The sequence below is a fragment of the Perissodus microlepis genome, chromosome 17, assembly GCF_051167445.1.
Source record: "Perissodus microlepis isolate ML-2025 ecotype Zambia chromosome 17, ASM5116744v1, whole genome shotgun sequence".
Classification (NCBI taxonomy): domain Eukaryota; kingdom Metazoa; phylum Chordata; class Actinopteri; order Cichliformes; family Cichlidae; genus Perissodus; species Perissodus microlepis.
The window spans coordinates 29,506,294-29,514,847 of NC_140477.1; the positions used below are offsets into that span (position 1 = coordinate 29,506,294).

The following is an 8,554-nucleotide window of genomic DNA, read 5'->3' on the forward strand; positions in this document are numbered from 1 at the left end:
ATACTTCAGTTAACTTTATTTAAACATTCATCCATCCATTTTCTAAACTGTTACACCCACAGGACACCTGACATTAAACATCCCTAGTATGTTTTGAAGGTTATTTTATGCTTTTATGTTAAGCATTTTTTCTATTTAATGGTAGTGTGTTTTTAGTTGAGTAACATTTCAGTTATGTAACAGTAATTCTGCTTTAGTAGCAATTTTCATTACACTTTCCACCATTATTAATAGAGACTTCCCCTCAGAAAAAGGCTCACGCTGTCATTTATGCTTGATGTTATTAAATCCTACACTGCAAAAAATATGCATAAAAACATGGAAAATGTCCTTGTAAATTTCTGATAGTACGTTAGCGTTTTTTTAAATGGAGGTTTCTGTAAATGGTAAATTTGTTGTGTTTATAAATTTATTTATGTATTTATTTTATTGTATGTTCACTTCAAACCAAAGTCTTTTCCTTACATTAACCAAGAAGTGCTGCTAGCTAAACCTAACCAAATGGTGAATGACAATAAAAGTTACTGGGGAGTCAAAGTCCATTCATTTTCTTTTCTTTTTGCCCTCATCAGGGTGTTTTGGGGGTGCTGGAGTCTATCCCCGCTGCCATAGGGTGATAGGCAGGGTACACGCTGGACAGATCACCAGTCTGTTATTAGGCTAATGTCTAGAGCCGGGACCCCATTCACACTCATATTCACACCTATAGCCAGTTTAGAATCACCAGTTAACCTCACCCCATATATGTCATTGGGAGGAAACCAGAGTTTTCAGAGAGAAACCATGCAGACATGGGGAGAACATGCGAGCTCCACACAGTAAGGCCCCAGCTGCTGGACCTACAGGACCTCCTTGCTTTTACCAAGGGAGTAAAAGTGAAACTCAAAAATGGTAGAAAGCCGCAAGACTGGAGCCGGGTGTGTTTGTGAAACCACAAGCCCACCTGCCTCCTGATGTGGACTCTCTGGGTCCTTTGGAGTGAAACAGCACTGTATGTCATTTTAGGAAGGCTTACTCACGTGGGCCTTTTCAGACAGTAGAAACAAATGACCGAGACGGTCGTTTTAGTCACACAACTCACTGTACATGTAAGAAAAGCTTATAGCATGTTCCTCGTTTATCACAGGACCGCACTACAAAATCAAAGCCTAACAACCTGTCACATGAGCGTTACATGGCGTGAAGACGACAGTGAAATTCGTGAACATAACACAACAAACCAGAGACATTAATCAACCTCACGGTTACACGAGTGTCATTGCTGCAGCTTTTAATTATGTAACATTGCTTTGTACACACATTCCCTTAATCTTTGTACATGGGTACAAAGACATACCTTGTAATTAGCAGCATCAATTTTCTCATGCACAGAATAGGTTGGATGACAATGGGCGTAATTTCTATTCCAGAATGACTGAAAATAGAAGAATGCTGGTAATGACAAATAAACATTTTATTATTACAAATGTGGTGGAAAGGCTTTTGAAGAAGTGCATTAAAGAAAAGGCCAAGATTATAATGTGAGACAAGTCCGTTGACAATTGGTTTCAGGTTTTTGGTGACTAAAGACTGCCTGTTTTAAAATCGGGACAACTCTCTGATGGCCACAACTCCAGTTTATACACCATCAATTTGAATACAACAGGACGCCACATAGTGCTACCTGTTATCTCAAACTCAGGGCTGCTCCTGAGTTTCTTGCTACCTTACCTGTCTGATTATTGGGGTCTTCTTTATTATTGTAGGCTTTTGACCCTACTATACAAAGCGCCTTGAGGTGACTGCTGCTGTGATTTGTCTCTATATAAATAAAGCTGAATTAAACTGAGCCTTTCATGACTAGCTTTGCCATCTCGTCTTGCTTTCTTGAGGATTTTAAATTGACACATATTCCAGCTAGGAGATTCAGTGACTCTCCGTCCATAGACTTTGTTTTACTTAGGGCAGCCTAGAGTTGCACTGACATGCCTCAGTGAAGTCTGTCACAGTGTTACCAAGACTATCAACTGTGCCCATTATTACTAGCTGCGCAGGAGTTATTGCTCTCTAAAGCCATTCAAATAATTCAAATAACACTCAGATACTGATATACTTTAGGTTTACTGTTTTTACTGGTTTGTTAAATGTCAAAATTAATACACTGCCCTACATAAATATTAATAGATTCTTCTGAGTATACGTCTAATTGATAATTGCCCATAAATTCAGTGCGAAGCAATAAAGTTAAACATAGACACATGCAGTATTTTAAATCATGGTTGTTTGAGTTATTGCTACCAGAGAACATGCTGAGAGCTTTATAATCATACCAGCAGCTCTTTGCATAGATTACTATCTACATATTTCTACAGAGAATGAATATTATATGGCAACGACTAATGAACACGGCCCTCTTTTCACAGAGGGGAGCAGCGGCTGCTGTAATCTCCACTGTTCAATTAGCTGAAGTGACCGGGACGCCACCTACACTTCATTAGCTGGAAGGCGAAGGTATGGAATTAACCTCTTTCTCTCTGTGACTGTTTCTTTCCTTTCTCTATTTCTCTATATCCCCATTTTCCTCATTCCTTGAGAAATATTGTGAAATATTGTCACAGCACAAGAATGAAACTATTTCAGATTAGCTTCTATCAGTTAAAACACAATTTTCTCTTATTTTACGTTTAAAATAGAAGCTTTTTGGATATTTACTCAGAAGCAACAGAAAGAAAAGGAAAAGGAGAGTGTGTGTGTGTTTGAATGGGGGGTATAAATCCACAAAGACAATTTAGATTTTCCAGCTTCTCGTCCTGTTTTTCCAATTACTTAATGCTATTTAAATACACCAGAGCTGAGACACACACACACACACACACACACACACACAGTCACACACACACACACACACACACACACACACACACACACACACACACGTGCACACATTAATGGTCCTAAAATAAGTCATGCAGTAATTGTATTTGATAAATCATAAAGGGAGCCCATCAGAGGAAAGCTAGCTGTAATAAAATGATAAACTAGACAATTATGAAAAAAATCCCCGGCCTTTAATTTCCTAAACACACTCTGGAGAGAGACCGTTTAAGCCAGAGCGATTCGACGAGATGCTCACCACATTATTTCCTCTTGTATCTGACACACTGAATTATGCCACAGGGCTCTGAAATGTCTGTAGCATTGGCAGAGCACTGCAGATCCACACAGACAGACAGACACACACACAAAGCTTGTTCACATCTTCTCAGTCGGGTGTTTTCCAGTTTCATATGACATTTGTCCAGCAAAGACCTCAATACAGTTTTTATGTTTCAAAAGCAGTCGTTTACAACAGACTACTTCATATTACAAACACAATTTTAGAGCAAGAACATTCAGACGGTCTTTTGTGAGCAAGCACTTGGCAACAGTGAGGAGGAAGAAGTTCCTTTGAACTGGAACTTCTTCCCTGAGCCAGGTTCAGAGAGGGGCAGCCATCTGGCATGAGGGGATTAAAAAAGAGCAAAAGCAAGAAACCATGAAAAACAACATAAACGATGGGAAAGAATAGATAAAAGTTAATTACATTCAAAAGTGCCATAATTCAGATTGTGTAACCAACTTACTTACTTTAAACTTTAGTTCTAAAAGTGGATGTGTACTCTAAAACAAATATTTAACAAATATTTATTTATATTTTTATGTAAATTTCCCCAATATGACCAATATGGTGTTGTAACATATACAAAAACTTTGTGCTGGGTTCAGGTTTCAGTATATTTTCAGCAAAGCAGGGAAAAAATAAAGCAAAAATGGCACTTTCCCCATTGTTTAATGGGGAAAGTGGGGGGGGCTTAATCTTAAAATGTCTAATTGCTCTTATTGTAACAGTTAATACACTCAAATTCTTTATCTTGACAATAAGAAAAGCCTGAGCTGTTTAACAAAATAGAAAACTTTCTTTTAAGAAGTGTACAGATCACTTATTTGTCCTTTGTTTTTTACATCTTGCTACAGACAATAGACTTCATTGTCTGCAGACTACTCATTGTGAATTTATTTTGTCAGCAACGGTAAAATATTTAACAAGAGATTACAAGTACGACAATATGACAAGCATTTTGCAAGCTGACAAAACTTCTGGTGCAGATTAGCTCTGAAAGGTTTGCTGCTAATTTAGCATTAGCTTTTTTTTTTTTTTTTTTTTTTAGCTACCTCTTCTTTTAAAAAAGTTTCTAGAAAAACTTGACAAACCCCAGTTTTGTTCGGCGCAGCCCTTCCGTTTCTAATGGCGATGGACTCTAAAATGACTTTATCATTAACTTATTTAGCTTATGTGCTACATGAAAATGGGCAATTAGCTCTACAGAAAAAAAAACTTAAGCTAACCTTACTAGCACACCATACCTGATGGACAGCTACTGGTGAACTGCCAAAATTTCAGGGTGGCAGATCCGTGGCAGTTTAGTTCCCAGGGCGTACTGCTCTGAGGACATTTCATACCAAACTTAACATTGTGTTCTTCATGCTTCAGGACAAATACGCCTACTGATACACCCATAATTTCTGTTCCTCCTGGGAAGTGACCACAGCAAACAATATTTACTACTCTCAACAGTTGCTCTACTTTGTCTGTGGCACTTTAATTTTGTTATGAAATTTTGAGATCCGGTGATATTTGTTTAACCGTTAATGGACAATAATGGACCACTATGACATCTAAAAAAGCTATAGCTAACACGTAATGATTACTGGATTACACTGACACATGGGATTTGTTGAAAGCAACGGCAGAACAGAACATGACAGGACTTATCCTTTAAGTCAGAAGCAACTCTGTAGTAAAGTTCTTTCATGTAAGGTGTTATTATGTTTCTACTTCACATATAATATTCACCATCTGCTTGTAATGTGGTTGGTTGATGAGAGGGTTCCTTGTGTGTGTATGTGTGTGTCAATGGCTTATGAACAAATGTTGCTCAGGTGAAGTTTAATTATATATAAATACTGTATCTTAGACCCTCATATGATGCCATTTCATTGTCAGGCTGTCCAACAGGAGCACAGGGATATTTCCTAGTGGCTCGAGGATATTTTGGACGCCATGAGCAATCAACATGACGAACTTTGACAGACCATCTAGAATCCATGCAACAAGCACAACGTTCTTGCTCTTGGCCCTCAGTTTGATCGCTCTCCCTGCGATATCCATAGCATGAGGGTGCACACAAATTGCTAGGAAGGGATCATGCCATTCAAAAATGTAAAAAGTTTAAAATTCCCTGTCAGAATGTTATAGAGAGAAAAATCAGTATAGGAAGTTACTAAGTATACAGGCATTCGCCAACTACTGTGTGACAAGTGTGCCACAAACTTGAAATGCAGAACATTTGCATTCAAAGTAAAAACGTGCTGGTTACAGCAGTAAGGCACAACTTTTACTATGAAGGCTCTCCATTTCCAAATTCTGTTGCATTTTTTTAGTATCACTGCTGCTCAAAGAGTAGTTGGCAAGTGTTTGCAGACAAGCTGGCATCTTCCATGTAAACCATGGGCAACTGTGGCAATCTGCTAGCAACCAAATCGATCACAAGAAGGCTTTGTGGCCAGTTTCACCCAGAGGCAGCCAACAACCTCTCGCCAGCTGGTCGGGAATTGCACATTTTTCACATTGACAACTGGTTGTTGTCAGCGTGTCTCTGACTGGTCCCTACACCTGTGTAACTCAGGCCTTAGTTGGAATTTTGGTTACTGCACTTTTGTTCTTGTTCTACTCTCTGAGCTAAATAACGTTCCCATGTCAGTGTCAACATCAGCACTACCAGCACTACTACAAATAATAAATATATATTTATATGTAAAATAAAAGTATTGATTATTTGACCACAGTAATTAATAAAAGACAGATTTTTTGATATTGTGGATAGTCTACAAAATTAACTGCCCCCTGCTCTTTATTCCTCATTCATTGCCAAATAACTTTATAGAGAAAAGCGTCTGTATATAAGTATATTCAGGATTCTGCGATTCAACATGGCCACTCATGATAAGGTCACGTATCAGGTTGATGCAACCTTAGCTAAGCACGCTTACAGCAACAAACCCTGTATTGTCACAGGATGACATTAACTCTCTGAGGCACGTTTTTTTTCTTCATGGCTGAATAAAAATCTCATTCCTCGCTGACTTCTGGCTGAGACAGGCATGACGGTGTGAGATCAGCGCCACAAAGAGTTAAAAAAAAAATCAGATCTTTTGGGTTCCTCGTGTAAATGCAGACAGACTGTGTAGGTGTGTGTCTGCGAGTGTGTGGCGTAGGTGCTGCTGTGTAAAATAACATGGAAAAGGTGATTTTCCACTATAGTGAGGTTTCCACAGTGAGTTCCCCCAGGCAGCAGCAGAAACATGATTGAATTTTGTGTGTGTTTGTGTGTGTGTGTGTGTGTGTGTGTGTGTGTGTGTGTGTGTGTGTGAGAGCGAGAACAGCGGCTTGACTCGACTAAGACGCCTCACCCCTCTGCTGCACCTCCACCACAGTCTAATAGTATTTGAATTCATTAAGTATGAGAAAAATGTTGTTATTATTTTTTACAAATACACGTCATCTTTATTGTTTAACAGTAAGAAACACAAGCTTATCTCCATAATTCCTCAAAAGCAGAATTTCCAGAGCTGTGATTTCTTCATATTACATCACACTGATGATGCTAGACGAGAGAGAGTGAGGAAGAACGAGGCATTATTTTTACACAGACCGGAGTCCGATTTGTTGCTGACAACACGCCACAATCCTGTTTCTCTGTCTCCTTGTAGGTGATGCTGACGGTGTAACATCAGGCGAGTACGAGAGATGGAGAAGATGCTGACGTTTCCCAAAAAAACCCCACACAAACACACACGGACACACACATGCAGGCAGACAGTAAATGGGAGTCTTCTGTCAGGAGTGTGAGTCATTCCCTAGTGTAGAAAACTGAATTAAAGTGAATCAGGCTGAACTGAAATGGCCTGAGCTGAAAAGAAGGCTTCAGCTGGACAGCTCTCTGAAGGTGCTGAGGAAATAAAATTAGATGACAAATAATTTGGAAATAATGCAGATGGCACACTGTGGTTTCTCGAGGTGGCCTCGCTAAATTTCCTGTTCTGCATTCACTTATTTCCTTTTTTCATTTTCATGTTTACATTACGTTCTATAACATTTATTAAACTGTACGTCTCCGGACTCTCAGCATTTGTGTCCTATCTGTTTTTGTATTTGAGTGTACATTAGTGTACTGTGACATTTCCTTTTTTGTCTGTGTACCAACAGTCTGTTCATTATTATGGAATTAAATATTAGACACAGAATTAGATTTTTAAAAATAAATCTAGAGGCTATTTTAAGCTAGCTGGTGCCGTTTCGTTTCAAATCGTTTGTTTTTCTTTTTAACCACAACTGCACAAAATTAGTCTTGCTTAATATTTTGTAATGATGGCAAATTATTGTTTTCCATCTGAGCTTCACATTTGATTCAATTAAAGAGTGTTAGGATAACCGGTACAGCAGATCTGCTCTCTAAGCAACTCCAGATTCAGTGACCTTTGCATTTTGAGTTTAACTGAGACATGACAAGAAAAAAAACAAGTATGTGTTCAGTGTGATCGTGCCAGTCATAAGTTACTTCATCATAAGACCTGGGCAGCTGATTTTGATGTGGTTTAAATGTGGGTTTAATCACAAACTCTTCTTTTTTTATTGTACCTTCTTGTTCTTGAATCTTGCGCTCCACTGTTTAAAAGATAAAATAAAAATAAAAAAAAACATTGTGAAAGACTCCTAATGTATTAGTGTTTCATTTATATGTATATGGCGTGTAAAAACATATACACTAATACATCCAAGCAAGTGTTGTGAATTCAGACACTAAATCACTACACACTAGTACAGAGGGACAGTAGCTTCTGGCTATCTGCTGCACTGAGTGTAAATGATCGCATAGCTGTGGTTATAAGTCACAGTCATACATGCTGCTGATGGAAGCTGACACCCAGGGTGTGTGTGTAGGTGTGTGTGTGTGTGTGTGAGACAGTCATTTTAGACTCATCGTGTCACTTCCTTTCCCTTCTGTGCATTCTCTCTTTCCTCCTCATCCTCGATGCCTCGGGTGATGAAACTGACTCTGTTACATCAGAACAAATGACTCCTACCCCCACCTATCATCCTGCCTGGTCCACACACACACACACACACACACACACACACACACACACACACACACACACGTATTTGTTCTCACTTTAGACCCACATTAGTGTGTTTAACCTTATTGATAAGGTTTTGCCCATTGATACAAATCAGGATGATCCATCACTGATGCCTCTGTTTAAGGGGCGGAGAGGAGTTGATAGTGATGGATGGTAGACCAATCAGTAAACACAGTGACCTGAAGAGTACTGAGACACACACACACACACACACACACACACACACGCACACACACAGCGCCACAAACATAGTGACAATGGCTTTAGTTTGACAAAACCCTTTGATTAACAATGTGTTTTCTTACATGACAAGGCAGTAATATTTATAGAGAAT

At 38.9% G+C, this 8,554-nt stretch overlaps 1 protein-coding gene across 2 annotated transcripts in view; it reads left to right on the plus strand.

Moving 5' to 3' along the window:
* Positions 1-7,790, plus strand: part of LOC146369841 (uncharacterized) — a 98,213-nt gene extending 90,423 nt beyond the window's left edge. For both annotated transcript variants that reach the window (XM_084909518.1, XM_084909519.1), the window contains 2 exons: positions 2,403-2,490; positions 6,790-7,790. The gene's annotated coding sequence lies outside the window, so the exon portion shown is untranslated. The remainder of the gene's footprint in view (positions 1-2,402; positions 2,491-6,789) is intronic.
* The last annotated feature ends 764 nt before the right edge of the window (positions 7,791-8,554 follow it).